At 50.8% G+C, this 17,417-nt stretch overlaps 1 protein-coding gene across 1 annotated transcript in view; it reads right to left on the reverse strand.

Annotated features, from left to right (window-relative positions):
- The window catches only part of stox1 (storkhead box 1), a 305,204-nt gene that overhangs the window by 110,613 nt on the left and 177,174 nt on the right, over nt 1–17,417 (reverse strand).

The following is a 17,417-nucleotide window of genomic DNA, read 5'->3' on the forward strand; positions in this document are numbered from 1 at the left end:
CAGGTTAGGTTGATTGGCTATGATAAATTGACCCTTAGTGTTAGGGGGATTAAATACGTGGGGTTACGGGGATAGGGTGGGATATGTGTAGGGGTTACGGGGATCGGGTGGATATGTGTCGGTGCAGGCTCGATGGGCCGAAATGGCCTCTATCTGCCTGTTGTGATTCTGTGATTCTGGTGGGGGGGAGGAAGGATAGGGAGAGGGGAATGGTGGGGGGGAGGAAGGATAGGGAGAGGGGAATGGTGGGGGGGAGGAAGGGCTAGGGGAGGGAGGGGGGGAGAAGGATAGGGGAGGGAGGGGGAGGAAGGATAGGGGAGGGAGGGGGAATGGTGGGGGGAGGAAGGATAGGGAGAGGGGAATGGTGGGGGGGAGGAAGGCTAGGGGAGGGAGGGGGAGGAAGGATAGGGGAGGGAGGGGGAGAAGGATGGGGAGGGAGGGGGAGAAGGATAGGGGAGGGAGGGGGGAGGAAGGATAGGGGAGGGAGGGGGAGGAAGGATAGGGGAGGGAGGGGGGAGGAAGGATAGGAGAGGAAGGCTAGGGGAAGGAGGGGAAGAAGGATAGGGGAGGGAGGGGGAGGAAGGATAGGGAGGGAGGGGGGAGGAAGGATAGGGGAGGGAGGAGGAGGAAGGATAGGAAGGCTAGGGGAAGGAGGGGAGGAAGGGGGAGGAAGGATAGGGGAGGGAGGGTGGGAGGAAGGATAGGGGAGGGAGGGGGAGGAAGGATAGGGAGGGAGGAGGAGGAAGGATAGGGAGGGAGGGGGAGGAATGATAGGGGGAGGGAGGGGGGAGGAAGGATAGGGGAGGGAAGGGGAGGAAGGATAGGGGAGGGAGGGGGAGGAAGGATAGCGGAAGGAGGGGGGATAACGAGGGGGAAGGGGAGGGGCATAGGGACTGGGGTAGTGGGGGGGAGGGGAGTGGGGGGAGGGGGGAATAGGGGAGTGGGGGGAGGGGGAATAGGGGGAGGGGAATAAGGGAGTGGGGGGATGGGGAGTGGGGGGGAATAGGGGAGTGGGGGGGATAGGGGAGTGGGGAAGGGGGAATAGGGGAGTGGGGAATAGGGGCAGGGGGAATTAGGAGGAATAGTGGAGTGCGGGAGGGGGGAAAAGGGGAGTGCGGGGAGGGGAGTGGGGGGAGGGGTAATAGGGGAGAGGGTGAGGGGGAATAGGGGAGTGTGGGAGGGGGTAATAGGGGAGTGGGGGAGGGGGAATAGGGGAGTGGGGGAATAGGGGAGTGGGGAAGGGGGAATAGGGGAGTGGGGGAATAGGGGAGTGGGGGGGGAGAAATAGGGGAGAGGGGGAAGGGGGGAATAGGGAGTGGGAATAGGGGAGTGGGGGAAGGGGGAATAGGGGAGTGGGGGAAGGGGGGAATAGGGGAGTGGGGGAAGGGGGGAATAGGGGAGTGGGGGAAGGGGGGAATAGGGGAGTGGGGGGAGGGGGGAATAGGGGAGTGGGGGAAGGGGAGAGTGGGGGAGGGTGAATAGGGGAGTGGGGGAAGGGGGAATAGGGGAGTGGGGGGGGAATAGGGCAGTGAGGGAAGGGGGGACCGGAGCTGAGCGGTGACTTGCGAGAGGAGAGAAGTAAAAAGTAATCGAAGTGTGACATCACCAGAAAGCAGGTACGTGATTGGTTGGTGAGTATTTCTCTCTTTCTCGCTTTTTTCCAAACTTAAATTTTGTGGTTTATAGTTTCTAGTGTCTCTGTTGTGTCGCGGGGACTGATGCTACACAAGGGCCCTTGAGTATATCATTTAATTGTAGTGTAATTGGTGGGATTGATTTGATTTAATTTAATTTCAATTAATTAAAGGGTAAGTCATGGCAGTACAGCTCAGCACCATGGTATGCTCCTCCTGCACTATGTGGGAAATCAAGGAAACTTTCTGTGTCCCTGACGACCATGTGTGCGGGAAGTGTATCCAGCTGCAGCTACTTGCAGACCGCATTGCGGCGCTGGAGCTGTGAATGGATACATACTGGAGCATTCGCGATGCTGAGGACATCGTGGATAGCATATTTAATGAGTTGGTCACACCGCAGGTAAAGGCTGCACAGGCAGGAAGGAATGGGTGACCGCCAGGCAGAGTAGTAGGTGCAGGGAGGTAGTGCAGGGGTCCCCTGTGGCCATCCCCCTCTCAAACAGATATACCGCTTTGGATATTGTTGAGGGAGATGGCTTATCAGGGGAAGACAGCAGCAGCCAACTTCCTGGCACCATGGGTGGTTCTGCTGCACAGGACGGGAGGAAAAAGAGCGGGAGAGCTATAGTAATAGGGGATTCTATTGTAAGGGGAATAGATAGTCGTTTCTGCGGCCACAAACGAGACTCCAGGATGGTATGTTGCCTCCCTGGTGCAAGGGTCAAGGATGTCTCGGAGCGGCTGCAGAGCATTTTGGAAGGGGAGGGTGAACAGCCAGTTGTCGTGGTGCATACAGGTACCAACGATATAGGTAAAAACCGGGATGAGGTCCTAAAAGCTGAATATAGGGAGTTAGGAGGTAAATTAAAAAATAGGACATCAAAGGTAGTAATCTCAGGATTGCTACCATTGCCACGTGCTAGTCAGAGTACAAATAGAAGGATATTTCAGTTGAATACGTGGCTAGAGGAATGGTGCAAGAAGTTCAAATTCCTGGGACATTGGAACCGGTTCTGGGGGAGGTGGGACCCAGTACAAACTGGACAGTTTGCACCTGGGCAGGACCGGGACCGATGTCCTAGGGGGAGTGTTAGCTAGTGCTGTGGGGCAGGGTTTAAACTAAAATGGCAGGGGGGTTGGGAACCTCTGCAGGGAGACAGAGGAAAGGGGAATTACAGACCGTATGCCTGACATCAGTAGTGGGGGAAATGCTAGAGATCCATTATAAAAGATGTAATAGCAGAGCACTTGGAAACAGTGACAGGATCGGACAAAGTCAACATGGATTTACAAAAGGGTAAATCGTGCTTGACTATCTACTGGAATTTTTTGAGGATGTAACTGGTAAAATAGATAAGGGAGAACCAGTGGATGTGGTGTATTTGGACTTTCAGAAGGCATAAGAGATTAACATGTAAAGTTAAGGCACATGGGATTGGTGGCAAGGTATTGACTTGGATAGAGAACTGGTTGGCAGACAGAAAGCAAAGAGTTGGAATAAACGGGTCTTTTTCCGAGTGGCAGGCAGTGACTAGTGGGGTACCGCAGGGATCGGTCCTTGGACCCCAGCTATTCACAAATATATATTAATGATCGAGACAAAGGAACTAGATGTAATATCTCCAAGTTTGCAGACGACACAAGCTGGGTGGGGCGTGTGTGCTGTGAGGAGGATGCCGAGAAACTCCAGGATGATTTGGACAGGTTGGGTGATTGGGCAGAAGCATGGCAGATACAATATGACGTGGATAAATGTGAGGTTGTCCACTTTGGTGGCAAAAACAGGGAAGGCAGATTATTATCTGAATGGCAATAGATTGGGAGAAGGGGAAGTGCAACGAGACCTGGGTGTCCTTGTGCACCAGTCGCTGAAGGTAAGCATGCAGATGCAACAGGCAGTTAACACCATGTATTGATTTCTTTGTGGGTTCAATGACGAGACATTTATGAAAGAGAATGAGTTTTAATCTAAAGTCTGTTCAACTCTTTTATACAGCTTTTACAGGAGACACGATTGCTGTGATGCATCTAGAACGAAACTGAAACTAAACTAACTGCCTTGCTTCTCTAGGTCACATGCCCTCTGCTGGTCAGGCACAAGCAATCAATACATGCAATCATGCTATTAAGGCATCATAATCGAACAGGCAAATACCGTCTCTATTTGCTGATATCATTACAGTATGTTGGCCTTCGTAGCGAGAGGGTTTGAGTTCAGGAACAAGGATGTCTTGCTGCAGTTGTACAGGGCCTTTAGTGAGACCACATCTTGAGTATTGTGTGCAGTTTTGGTCGCCTTATCTGAGGAAGGATGCTCTTGCCATGGAAGGAGCTCAGCGAAGATTCACCAGGCTGATACCTGGGATGGCAGGAATGACGTATGAGGAGAGATTGGGTCGATTGGGCTTATACTCGCTGGAGTTTAGAAGAATGAGAGGAGATCTCACTGAAACTTATAAAATTCTGACAAGACTGGACAGGCTAGATGCAGGAAGGATGTTCCCAATGGTCGGGGAGTCCAGAACCAGGGATCACAGTCTAAGGATAAGGGGTAAGCCATTTAGGACAGAAATGAGGAGGAATTTCTTCACCCAGAGAGTGGTGAACCTGTGGAATTCTCTACCACAGAAGGCAGTAGAGGCCAATTCATTAAATATATTCAAGAAGGAGTTGGATATATTTCTTAAGGCTAAAGGGATCAAGAGGTATGGGGAGAAAGCAGGGACAGGGTACTGAATTTGGATGATCAGCCATGATCGCATTGAATGGCGGAGCAGGCTCAAGGGGCCGAATGGCCTACTCCTGCTCCTATCTTCTATGTTTCTATGTTTCTATGAAACAAGGATAGAAGCAAAAGACAGGAAGGGGAAAAGCAAAAGTGGCAGTCAGAGAAATCAAGGGTTTAAATCAAACATGGCCACAGTAAATAATAATTCTAAAAGGGTCTAAGAGTGTTAAAAAAAACAAGCCTGAAGGCTTTGTGTCTTAATGCGAGCAGCATTTGTAATAAGGTGAATGAATTAGCTGAGCAAATAGATATAAACGGATATGATATGATTGGGATTACAGAAACATGGCTCCAGGGTGACCAAGGCTGGAACTCAACATCCAGGGGTATTCAATATTCAGGAAAGACAGGCAAAAAGGAAAAGGAGGTGGGATAGCATTGCTGGTTAAAGAGGAGATTAACACAATAGTAAGAAAGGATATTAGTTCTGATGATGTGGAATCTGTATGGGTAGAGCTGAGAAATACCAAGGGGCAGAAAACATTAGTGGGAGTTGTATGCAGACCCCCAAACAGTAATGCGGAGGTTGGGAATGGCATTAAACGGAAAATTAGAGACGCGTGCAATAAGGGCAAAGCAGTTATCATGGGTGACTTTAATCTACATATAGATTGGGCTAACCAAACTAGTAACAATATTGTGGAGGAGGAATTCCTGGAGTGTATACGGGATGGTTTGTCCTAGGACCAATATGTCGAGGAACCAACTAGAGATCAGGCCATCTTAGACTGGGTATTATGTAATGAGAAAGGAATAATTAGCAATCTTGTTGTGCGAGGCCTCTTGGGGCGGAGCGATCATGATTTGATAGAATTCTTCATTAAGATGGAGAGTGAAGTAGTTGACTCAGAGACTAGGGTCCTGAATTTAAATAAAGGAAACTACGATGGTATGAGGCGCGAGTTGGGTAGGATTGATTGGGGAATGTTACTCAAAGGGTTGACGGTGGATAGGCAATGGCAAACATTTAAAGATCGCATGGATGAACTACAGAATTTGTTCATCCCTGTTTGGCATAAAAATAAAACAAAAAAGGTGACTCAACCGTGGCTAACAAGGGAAATTAGGCATAGCATAAGATCCAAGGAGAGGACATATAAATTGGCCAGAAAAAGCAGTAAACCTGAGGATTGGGAGCAGTTTAGGATTCAGCAAAGGAAGACAAAGGGATTAATTAAGAGGGGGAAAATAGAGTATGAGAGTAAGCTTTCAGGGAACATAAAAACTGACTGTAAAAGCTTCTATAGATATGTGAAGAGGAAAAGATTGGTGAAGTCAAGCGTAGGTCCCTTGCAGTCGGAATCAGGGGAATTTACAATGGGGAACAAAGAAATGGCGGAACAATTAAATACATACTTTGGTTCTGTCTTCACAAATGAGGACACAAATAACCTCCCAGAGATGTCAGGGAATATAGGGTCTAATGAAAGGGAGGAACTGAATGAAATCAGTATTTGTAGGGAAATGGTGTTGGGGAAATTGAAGGGATTGAAGGCCGATAAATCCTCAGGGCCTGATAATCTATATCCTAGGGTACTTAAGGAAGTGGCCCTAGAAATAGTAGATGCATTGCTGGTCATCTTCCAAAATTCTATAGATTCTGGAACAGTTCCCATGGATTGGAGGGTAGCTAATGTTACCCCACTGTTCAAAAAAGGTGGTAAATAGAAAACGGGGAATTATAGACCGGTAAGCCTGACATCGGTAGTGGGGAAAATGCTAGAGTCCATTATAAAAGATGTAATAGCAGAGCACTTGGAAAACAGTGACAAGATCGAACAAATCAACATGGATTTACAAAAGGTAAATCATGCTTGACTAATTTACTGGAATTTTTTGAGGCTGTAACTGGTAGAATACATAAGGGAGAACCAGTGGATGTGGTGTATTTGGACTTTCAGAAGGCTTTTGATAAGGTCCCGCGTAAGAGATTAGCGTGTAAAGTTAAGGCACATGGGATTGGGGGCAAGGTACTGACTTGGATAGAGAACTGGTTGGCAGACAGGAAGCAAAGAGTTGGAATAAACGGGTCTTTTTCCGAGTGGCAGGCAGTGACTAGTGGGGTACCGCAGGGATTGGTCCTATGACCCCAGCTATTCACAATATATATTAATGATCTAGACGAGGGAACTAGATGTAATATGTCCAAGTTTGCAGACGACACAAAGCTGGGTGGGCGTGTATGCTGCGAGGAGGATGCCGAAAAACTCCAGTATGATTTGGACAGGTTGGGTGATTGGGCAGATGCATGGCAGATGAGGTATAATGTGGATAAATGCGAGGAAGGCAGATTGATGGCCCAGTAAGTCCTCTCACAACGCGTGAGTACGGATGGGGTACTCACGTGTGTGCCCGGAGGAATTGCCGGTTTTCAGCATGCACAGCGCATGCGCTGAAAACCGGCATTTCCTGTCCTCTGACCCAAGGGGTTAAGAGGCAGAACGCGTGCGACTTGTGATGCAGCGCGTGCGCAGTGAAATTCCTTTTTTTTTTCCAGAGTTGCCCGAGTGTAAAGGCCTCCGGTTTTTACGCGTGGAAAAACCAGACGTAAGTACTTCGTTTTACAGGTAAGTGGTCTTTTAGTACAATTTAGATTTTTTTTTTCCACAGGTTTATTATTATTAAAGAATTTACAGTAAGTTAAGTTTAGTTTTAGACCCTATTTATTAAAATTTTATTTTTTTCAAAAATTTGATTAATTGTTTAAAATATTTTTTTAAACTTATTTATAATTAATATAATCAGTGGGATGTTTTTTAAAATTTTATTTAAAGTTTAAGTAGTGTTTTGGCAACCCATACTTTTCATGAGTTTGACAGTTCTTATTCTCAAACTCATGAATGAGTTTCCCCTCCCCTGATTGGCTGCACGGTGATCACCTGATCCCAGCCGGCACATCGCACTAACTACGCCGCTGGATCAGGTAAGCACATCGCGCCGACAGCTGAACCGGGCCAGTGACAGGAAATGCAAGCAGGCCCGGGCTTCAGATGTCGGCGCGCTAGGTGAGTGCACATCGGGGGCTTGCACTCGTGGCAAGCTCCCGATCCTAATTTCAGGGCCATTATCTGAACGTCAATAGATTGGGAGAAGGGGAAGTGCAACGAGACCTGGGTGTCCTTGTGCACCAGTCGCTGAAGGTAAGCATGCAGGTGCAGCAGGCCGTTAAGAAGGCAAATGGTATGTTGGCCTTCGTAGCGAGAGGGTTCGAGTACAGGAACAAGGATGTCTTGCTGCAGTTGTACAGGGCCTTGGTGAGACCACACCTTGAGTATTGTGTGCAGTTTTGGTCGCCTTATCTGAGGAAGGATGTTCTTGCCATGGAGCGAGTGCAGCGAAGATTCACCAGACTGATACCTGGGATGGCAGGAATGACGTATGAGGAGAGATTGGGTCTATTGGACTTATACTCACTGGAGTTTAGAAGAATGAGAGGGGATTTCATTGAAACTTATAAAATTCTGACAGGACTAGACAGACTAGATGCAGGAAGGATGTTCCCGATGGCGGGGGAGTCCAGAACCAGGGGTCACAGTCTAAGGATAAGGGGTAAGCCATTTAGGACAGAAATGAGGAGGAATTTCTTCACCCAGAGAGTGGTGAACCTGTGGAATTCTCTACCACAGAAGGCAGTTGAGGCCAGTTCATTAAATATATTCAAGAACGAGTTAGATGTATTTCTTAAAGCTAAAGGGATCAAGGGATATGGGGAGAAGGCAGGGACAGGGAGCAAGCTTGAGGGGCCGAATGGCCTACTCCTGCTCCTATCTTCTATGTTTCTATAAATAGGGGAAGGGAATAGGGGAGGGGGGAATAGGGGTGTGGGGGGAGGGGCGAATAGGTGAGGGGGAATAGGGGAGTGTCGAGAGGGGGGAATAGGTGAGTGGGGGAAAGGGAATAGTGGAGTGGGGAATAGGGGGGTGGGGGTAATAGGGGAGCAGGGGTAATAGGGGAGCGGGGGAGGGGGTAATAGGGGAGTGGGGGAGGCGGAATAGGGGAGAGGGGGAGGGGAATAGGGGCATGTGGGGAGGGGGATTAGGGGAGTGGGGGAGGGGGGAATAGGGCAGGGGAGGGGAATAGGGGAGTGTGGGGAGGGGGGAATAGGGGAGAGGGGGAATAGGGGAGATGGGGTAATAGGGGAGCGGGGGGAGGGGGTAATAGGGGAGTGGGGGAGGCGGAATAGGGGAGAGGGGGAGGGGAATAGGGGTGTGTGGGGAGGGGGAATAGGGGAGTGGGGGAGGGGGGAATAGGGCAGGGGAATAGGGGAGTCAGGGGAGGGGAATAGGGGAGTAAGAGGAGGGGGGAATAGGGGAATGGGGGAGGGGGTAATAGGGGAGTGAGGGAGGGGGGAATGGGGAGAGGGGGAGGGGGGAATAGGCGAGTGGGTAATAGGGGAGACAGGGAGGGGGGAATAGGGGAGTGGGGGAAGGGGGAATAGGGGAGTTGGGGGAGGGGGAATAGGGGAGTGGGGGACGGGGGAATACGGGAGTGGGAATACGGGAGTGGGGGGAGGGGGAATTTGGGAGTGGGGGATGGGGAATAGGGGAGTCGGGGGAGGGGGGAATAGGGGAGTCAGGGGAGGGGGGGAATAGGGGAGTGGGGGAGGGGCAATAGGAGAGAATATGACAGTGGGGGGAGGGGGAATAGGGGGTGGGGGAGGGGGTTATAGGGGAGTGGGGGGAAATAGGGGAGTAGGTAATAGGAGAGTGGGGGAGGAGGTAATAGAGGAGTGGGGGAGGGGGAAGAGCGGAGTGGGGGAAGGGGGAATAGGGGAGTGGAGGAGGGGGGAATACGGGAGTGGGGGCAGGGGGAATAGGGGAGAGGGGGAATAGGGGAGCGGGGGAGGGGGAAATAGGGGATGGGGGAATAGGGGAGGGGGGAGGGAGTAATAGGGGAGTGGGGAACTAGGGGAGTGGGGGAGGGGGGAATAGGGCAGGGGAATAGGGGAGTCAGGGGAGGGGGAATAGGGCAGGGGAATAGGGGAGTCAGGGGAGGGGGAATAGGGAAGTGAGAGGAGGGGGAATAGGGGAGGGGGAGGGGGGAATAGGGGAGTGGGGGAATAGGGGAGTCGAGGAGGGGGGGAATAGGGGAGTGGGAATAGGGGAGTGGGGCAGGGGGGAATAGGGGAGTGGGGATTAGGGGAGTGGGGGGAGTGGGAATAGGGGAGTGGGGGAGGGGGAATAGGGAAGTGAGAGGAGGGGGAATAGGGGAGGGGGAGGGGGGAATAGGGGAGTGGGGGAATAGGGGAGTCGAGGAGGGGGGAATAGGGGAGTGGGAATAGGGGAGTGGGGCAGGGGGGAATAGGGGAGTGGGGGGAGGGGAGTGGGGATTAGGGGAGTGGGGGGAGTGGGAATAGGGGAGTGGGGGAGGGGGAATAGGGGTGTGGTGGAGGGGGAATAGGGAGGGGGGAATAGTGGAGTTTTTAAAAATTCATTAATGGGATGTGGGCGTTGCTGGCTTGCTAGGCCTGCATTTGGTGTCCATCCCTAATTGCCCTTGAGAAGATGGTGGTGAGCCGCCTTCTTGAACCGCTGCAGTCCATATGGTGTAGGTACACCCACAATGCTTTTAGGAAGTGAGTTCCAGGATTTTGGCCCAGCGACAGTGAAGGAACGGCGATACAGGTCCAAGTCAGGATGGTGTGTGGCTTGGAGGGGAACTTGTAGGTGGTGATGTTCCCATGCGTCTGCTGCCCTTGTCCTTCTAAGTGGTAGAGGTCGCGGGTTTGGAAGGTGCTGTTGAAGGAGCTTTGGCGAGTTGCTGCAGTGCATCTTGTAGATGGTACACACTGCAGCCACGGTACGCCGGTGGTGGAGGGAGTGAATGTTGAAGGTGGTGGATGGAGTGCCAATCAAGCTGCTTTATCCTGAATGGTGTCGAGCTTCTTGAGTGTTGTTGGAGCTGCACTCATCCAGGCAAGTGGAGAGTATTCCATCACACTCCTGACTTGTGCTTTGTAGATGGTGGAAAGGCTTTGGGGAGTCAGGAGGTGAGACACTCGCCGCAGAATTCCCAGCCTCTGGCCTGCTCTTGTAGCCACAGTATTTATATGGCTGGTCCAGTTCAGTTTCTGATCAATGGTAACCCCCAGGATGTTGATAGTGGGGGATTCAGCAATGGTAATGCCATTGAATGTCAAGGGGTGATGGTTAGAGTCTCGCTTGTTGGAGATGGTCATTGCCTGGCACTTGTGTGGTGCGAATGTTACTTGCCACTTGTCAGCCCAAGTCTGAATGTTGTCCAGGTCTTGCTGCATATGGACACAGACTGCGTCAGTATCTGACGAGTCTCGAATGGTGCTGAACAGTGTGCAATCATCAGCGAACATCCCCACTTCTGACCTTATGATGGAGGGAAGGTCATTGATGAAACATCTGAAGATGGTTGGGCCTAGGACACTGCCCTGAGGAACTCCTGCAGTGATGTCATGTGATTGAGATGAATGACCTCCAACAACCACAGCCAACTTCCTTTGTGCTAGGTATGATTCCAACCAATGGAGAGTTTTCCCTTTGATTCCCATTGACTTCAGTTTTGCTAGGGCTCCTTGATGCCACACTCGATCAAATGCTGCCTTGATGTCAAGGGCAGTCACTCTCACCTCACCTCTTGAGTTCAGCTCTTTTGTCCATGTTTGGACCAAGGCTGTAATGAGGTCAGGAGCTGAGTGGCCCTGGCGGAACCCAAACTGGGCGTCAGTTAGCAGGTTATTGCTGAGTAAGTGCCGCTTGATAGCACTGTCGATGACACCTTCCATCACTTTGCTGATGATTGAGAGTAGACTGATGGGACGGTAATTGGCCGGGTCGGATTTGTCCTGCTTTTTGTAGACAGGACATACTTGGGCAATTTTCCACATTGCCGGGTAGATGCCAGTGTTGTAGCTGTACTGGAAGAGCTTGGCTAGGGGCGCAGCTAGTTCTGGAGCACAAGTCTTCAGTACTATTGCCGGAATGTTGTCAGGGCCCATAGCCTTTGCAGTATCCAGTGTCTTCAGCCGTTTCTTGACATCACGTGGAGTGAATTGAATGGGCTGAAGACTGGCATCTGTGATGCTGGGGACCTCAGGAGGAGGCTGAGATGGATCATCCACTCGGCACTTCTGGCTGAAGATAGTTGCGAATGCTTCAGCCTTGTCTTTTGCACTCATGTGCTGGGCTCCACCATCATTGAGGATGGGGATATTTTTGGAGCCTCCTCCTCCTGTTAACTGTTTAATTGTCCACCACCACTCACGACTGGATGTGGCAGAACTGCAGAGCTTTGATTTGATCCGATGGTTGTGAGATCGCTTAGCTCTGTCTATCGCATGTTGCTTCCGTTGTTTGGCATGCAAGTAGTCCTGTGTTGTAGCCTCACCAGGTTGACACCTCGTTTTTCGGTATACCTGGTGCTGTTCCCGGCATGCTCTCCTGCACTGTTCGTTAAACCAGGGTTGATCTCCCGGCTTGATGGTAATGTTAGAGTGAGGGATATGCCGGGCCATGAGGTTACAGATTGTGGTTGAATACAATTCTGCTGCTGCTGATGGCCCACAGCGCCTCATGGATGCCCAGTTTTGAGTTGCCAGATCTGTTCGAAATCTGTCCCATTTAGCACGGTGGTAGTGCCACACAACATGGTGGAGGGTATCCTCAACATGAAGATGGGACTTCGTCTCCACAAGGACTGTGCGGTGGTCACTTCCACCAATGCTGTCATGGACAGATATATCTGCAACAGGTAGATTGGTGAGGACGAGATCAAGTAGGTTTTTCCCTCTTGTTGGTTCCCTCACCACCTGTCGCAGACCCAGTCTGGCAGCTATGTCCTTTAGGACTTGGTCAGTTGTGGTGCTACCGAGCCACTCTTGGTGATGGACATTGAAGTCCCCCACCCAGAGGGCATTTTGTGCCCTTGCTACTCTCAGTGCTTCTTCCAATTGGTGTTCAACATGAAGGAGTACTGATTCATCAGCTGAGGGAGGGCGGTAGGTGGTAATTAGCAGGAGGTTTCCTTGCCCATGTTTGACTTGATGCCATGAGACCTCATGGGGTCCTGAGTCAATGTTGAGGACTCCCAGGGCCACTCCCTCCCGACTGTATACCACGGTGCCACCGCCTCTGGTGGGTCTGTTCTGCCGGTGGGACAGGACATACCCAGGGATGGTGATGGTGGTGTCTGGGACATTGGTTGCAAGGTATGATTCGGTAATTATGATTATGTCAGGCTGTTGCTTGACTAGTCTGTGGGACAGCTCTCCCAATTTTAGCACAAGCCCCCAGATGTTGGTAAGGAGGACTTTGCAGGGTCGACAGGGCTGGGTTTGCCGTTGTCGTTGCCGAGTGGTCCGTCCGGTTTTATTCTTATTGTTTTTCGTAGCGGTTGTTTACAACTGAATGGCTTGCTAGGCCATTTCAGAGGGCATTAAGAGTCAACCACATTGCTGTGGGTCTAGGAGTCACATGTAGGCCAGACCAGGTAAAGACGGCAGATTTCCCTTCCCTAAAGGACACCAGTGAACCAGATGGGTTTTTGCAACAATTGACAATGGTATCATGGTCGCCATAACTAAGACTAACATTAAATTCCAGAATTAAATTTAAATTCCACCAGCTGCCGTAGTGGGATTTGAACCCATATATCTCAGAGCATTTGATTAAGCCTCTAGGCTTATTAGTCTAGTGACATAACCACTACGCCACCACCTTCCCTAGGGAAGAGTGGAGGGAGGGGGAATAGGGGAGTGGGGGAATAGGGGAGTGGGGGAATAGGAGAGTGGGGAATAGGGGGGAGGGGGAATAGGGGAGTGGGGGAGGGGGAATAGGGGAGTGGGGAATAGGGCAGTGGGGTGAAGGGGAATACGGGAGTGGGAATAGGGGAGTGGGCGGAAAAGGGAATGGGGAGATAGGGGAGGGAGGAATACCGGAGTGGGTGAGGGGGCAATAGGGGAGTGGGAATAGGGGAGTGGGGAATAGGGCAGTGGGGTGAAGGGGAATACGGGAGTGGGAATAGGGGAGTGGGCGGAGAAGGGAATGGGGAGGGGGAGATAGGGGAGGGAGGAATGCCAGAGTGGGTGAGGGGGCAATAGGGGAGTGGGAATAGGGGAGTGGGGAATAGGGGAGTGGGAATAGGGGAGTGGGGGGAGAGGGAATAGGGGAGTGGGATGAAGGGGAATACGGGAGTGGGAATAGGGGAATAGGGGAATGGGAAGAGGGAGAATAGGGGAGTGGGGGAGGGGAGGGGAGTGGGGAATAGGGGAGTGGGAATAGGGGAGTGGGAATAGGGGGAATAGGGGAGTGGGGGAGGAGGGAATAGGGGAGTGGGGAATATGGGAGTGGGGGGAAGGGGAATAGGGGAGTGGGGAATAAGGGAGTGGGGAACAGGGGAGTGGGGAGTAGGGGAGTGGGGAATAGGGGGGAGGGGGAATAGGGGAGTGGGGGAGGGGGAATAGGAGAGTGGGGGAGGGGGAATAGGGGAGTGGGAATAGGGGAGTGGGGAATAGGGCAGTGGGGTGAAGGGGAATACGGGAGTGGGAATAGGGGAGTGGGCGGAAAAGGGAATGGAGAGATAGGGGAGGGAGGAATACCGGAGTGGGTGAGGGGGCAATAGGGGAGTGGGAATAGGGGAGTGGGGAATAGGGCAGTGGGGTGAAGGGGAATACGGGAGTGGGAATAGGGGAGTGGGCGGAGAAGGGAATGGGGAGGGGGAGATAGGGGAGGGAGGAATACCGGAGTGGGTGAGGGGGCAATAGGGGAGTGGGAATAGGGGAGTGGGGGGAGAGGGAATAGGGGAATGGGATGAAGGGGAATACGGGAGTGGGAATAGGGGAGTGGGGAATAGGGGAATGGGAAGAGGGAGAATAGGGGAGTGGGGGAGGGGAGGGGAGTGGGGAATAGGGGAGTGGGAATAGGGGAGTGGGAATAGGGGGAATAGGGGAGTGGGATGAAGGGGAATACGGGAGTGGGAATAGGGGAGTAGGGAATAGGGGAGTGGGAATAGGGGAGTGGGGGGAGGGGGAATAGGGGAGTGGGTAATAAGGGAGTGGGAATAGGGGAGTGGGGGCATAGGGGAGGGGGAATAGGGGAGTGGGGGATGGGGAGTTGGCAGAGAAGGGAATGGGGAAGGGGAGATAGGGGAGGGAGGAATACCGGAGTGGGTGAGGGGGCAATAGGGGAGTGGGAATAGGGGAGTGGGGGATGGGTGCTGCTAGAGTTTGGTAAGAGGGAGAAAAGTCATTTAAGTGTATTTTGTGAATTTTAGTGTGTTAAAAAGTTAATTATTTGAAGTGTGTTTAATTTTTAAGTGTATATTAAACTGTTGGGGAGTTTGAACCGGAAGTAGAATCCGGATATAAAAGGGGCAGGACTAGTGCTTGTGCACGGAGTGCTGTGCATTGAGTGCTGCTAGAGTTTGGTAAGAGGGAGAGTTCGGGCAAGTGGGAGGTGAGGGTGTGTTTTTGCTCTGTTTTGTTCCCCACTCCCAGGCTTAGACAGCACTGCGGAAGCGGAGCAGCGAGACGAGTCAACCAAACAGGCCCCACAGACAGTATTCAAGGAGGAGGTTGGTGATCAGCTGGTTGGTTGGTTTTCTTCCTTCTCTTCTATTCCTTTAAGTTGGTAAGTCCTATTGAATTTAAATTCAATTAATTAAAGGTTAAGTCATGGCAGGACAGCCGGGCCCCATGATCTGCTCCTCCTGCGATATGTGGGAACTCAGGGACACTTCCTGTGTCCCTGACAACTACATGTGCAGGAAGTGCATCCAGCTGCAGCTACTGACAGACCGCATTGCGGTGCTGGAGCTGCGACTGGACACATACTGGAGCGTTCACGATGCTCAGGACAACGTGAATAGCACATTTACGGAGTTGGACACACCGCAGGTAGAGGTTGGACAGGAAGAAAGGGAACGGGTGACCAACAGGCAGAGTACTAGGCGCAGGCAGGTAGTGCAGGGGTCCCCTGTGGCCATCCCCCTCTCCAACAGATACACCACTTTGAGTGCTGTTGGGGGGGATGGCTTATCAGAGGAAGGCAGCAGCAGCCAACTTCCTGGCACCAGGGGTGGCTCTGCTGCACAGAATGGGAGGAAAAAGAGGGGTAGAGCTATAGTAATAGGGGATTCAATTGTAAGGGGAATAGATAGGCGTTTCTGCGGCCGCAAACGAGACTCCAGGATGGTGTGTTGCCTCCCTGGTGCAAGGGTTAAGGATGTCTCTGAGCGACTCCAGAACATCTTGGAAGGGGAGGGTGAAGAGCCAGTTGTCATGGTGCATATAGGCACCAACGATATAGGTAAAAAGCGGGATGAGGTCCTAAAAGCGGAGTATAGGGAGTTAGGAGATAAATTAAAAAACAGGACCTCAAAAGTAGTAATCTCAGGATTGCTACCAGTGCCACGTGCTCGTCAGAGTAGAAATAGAAGGAAACTTCAGATGAATACGTGGCTAGAGGAATGGTGCCAGGGGGAGGGATTCAAGTTCCTGGGACATTGGAACCGGTTCTGGGGGAGGTGGGACCAGTTCAAACCGGACGGTTTGCACCTGGGCAGGGCTGGAACCAATGTCCTAGGGGGAGTGTTTGCTAGTGCTGTGGGGGAGGGTTTCAACTAAAATGGCAGGGGGTTGGGAACCTGAGCAGGGAGACAGAGGAAAGGGAAACAAGGATAAAAGCAAAAGATAGGAAGGAGAAAAACAAAAGTGTCAGTCAGAGAAATCAATGGTTTAAATCAAACATGGCCACAGTAAATAATAACTCTAATAGGTCTAAGAGCGTTAAAAAAACAAGCCTGAAGGCTTTGTGTCTTAATGGAAGGAGCATTTGTAATAAGGTGGATGAATTGGCTGCGCAAATAGAAGTAAACAAATACGATTTGGTTGGGATTACGGAAACGTGGCTCAAGGAAGGCCAGGACTGGGAACTCAACATCCAGGGGTATTCGATATTCAGGAAAGATAGGCAAAAAGGAAAGGGAGGTGGGGTAGCATTACTGGTTAAAGAAGGGATTAACACAATTGTAATGAAGGATATTAGCTCTGATGAGGTGGAATCTGTATGGGTAGAATTGAGAAATACTAAGGGGAAATAAACATTAGTGGGAGTGGTTTATAGACCTCCAAACAGTAAGGCGGAGGTTGGGGATGGCATTCAAAGAGAAATTAAAGAAGCGTGCAATAAGGGCACAGCAGTCATCATGGGTGACTTTAATCTACATATAGATTGGGCCAACCAAATGAGTAACAATACTGTGGAGGAGGAATTCCTGGAGTGTTTATGGGATGGTTTCCTGGACCAATATGTCGAGGAACCAACCAGAGATCAGGCCATCTTAGACTGGGTATTATGTAACGAGAAAGGATTAATTAGCAATCTTGTTGTAAGAGGCCCCTTGGGTCGGAGCGATCATAATATGATGGAATTCTTCATTAAGATGGAGAATGAAGTAGTTGACTCGGAGACTAGGGTCCTCAATTTAAATAAAGGAAACTATGATGGTCTGAGGAGCGAGTTGGGTAGGATTGATTGGGGAATGGCACTCAAAGGGTTGACGGTGGAGAGGCAATGGCAAACATTCAAAGACCGAATGGATGAACTACAGAATTTGTTCATCCCAGTTTGGCATAAAAATAAAACAAAAAAGGTGACCCAACCGTGGCTAACAAGGGAAATTAGGGATAGCATTAGGTCCAAGGAGAGGGCATATCAATTGGCCAGAAAAAGCAATAATCCTGAGGATTGGGAGCAATTTAGGATTCAACAAAGGAGGACAAAGGGATTAATTAAGAAAGGGAAAATAGAATATGAGAGGAAGCTTGCAGAGAACATAAAAACTGACTGTAAAAGCTTTTATAGATATGTGAAGAGAAAAAGATTGGTGAAGTCAAGCGTAGGTCCCTTGCAGTCAGAATCGGGGGAATTTATAATGGGGAACAAAGAAATGGCAGACCAACTAAATACATATTTTGGTTCTGTCTTCACAAATGAGGACACAAATAACCTCCCAGAGATGCT

This window comes from Somniosus microcephalus, chromosome 8, assembly GCF_052327205.1.
Source record: "Somniosus microcephalus isolate GS21.2 chromosome 8, FLI_Smic_1.0, whole genome shotgun sequence".
Taxonomy (NCBI): domain Eukaryota; kingdom Metazoa; phylum Chordata; class Chondrichthyes; order Squaliformes; family Somniosidae; genus Somniosus; species Somniosus microcephalus.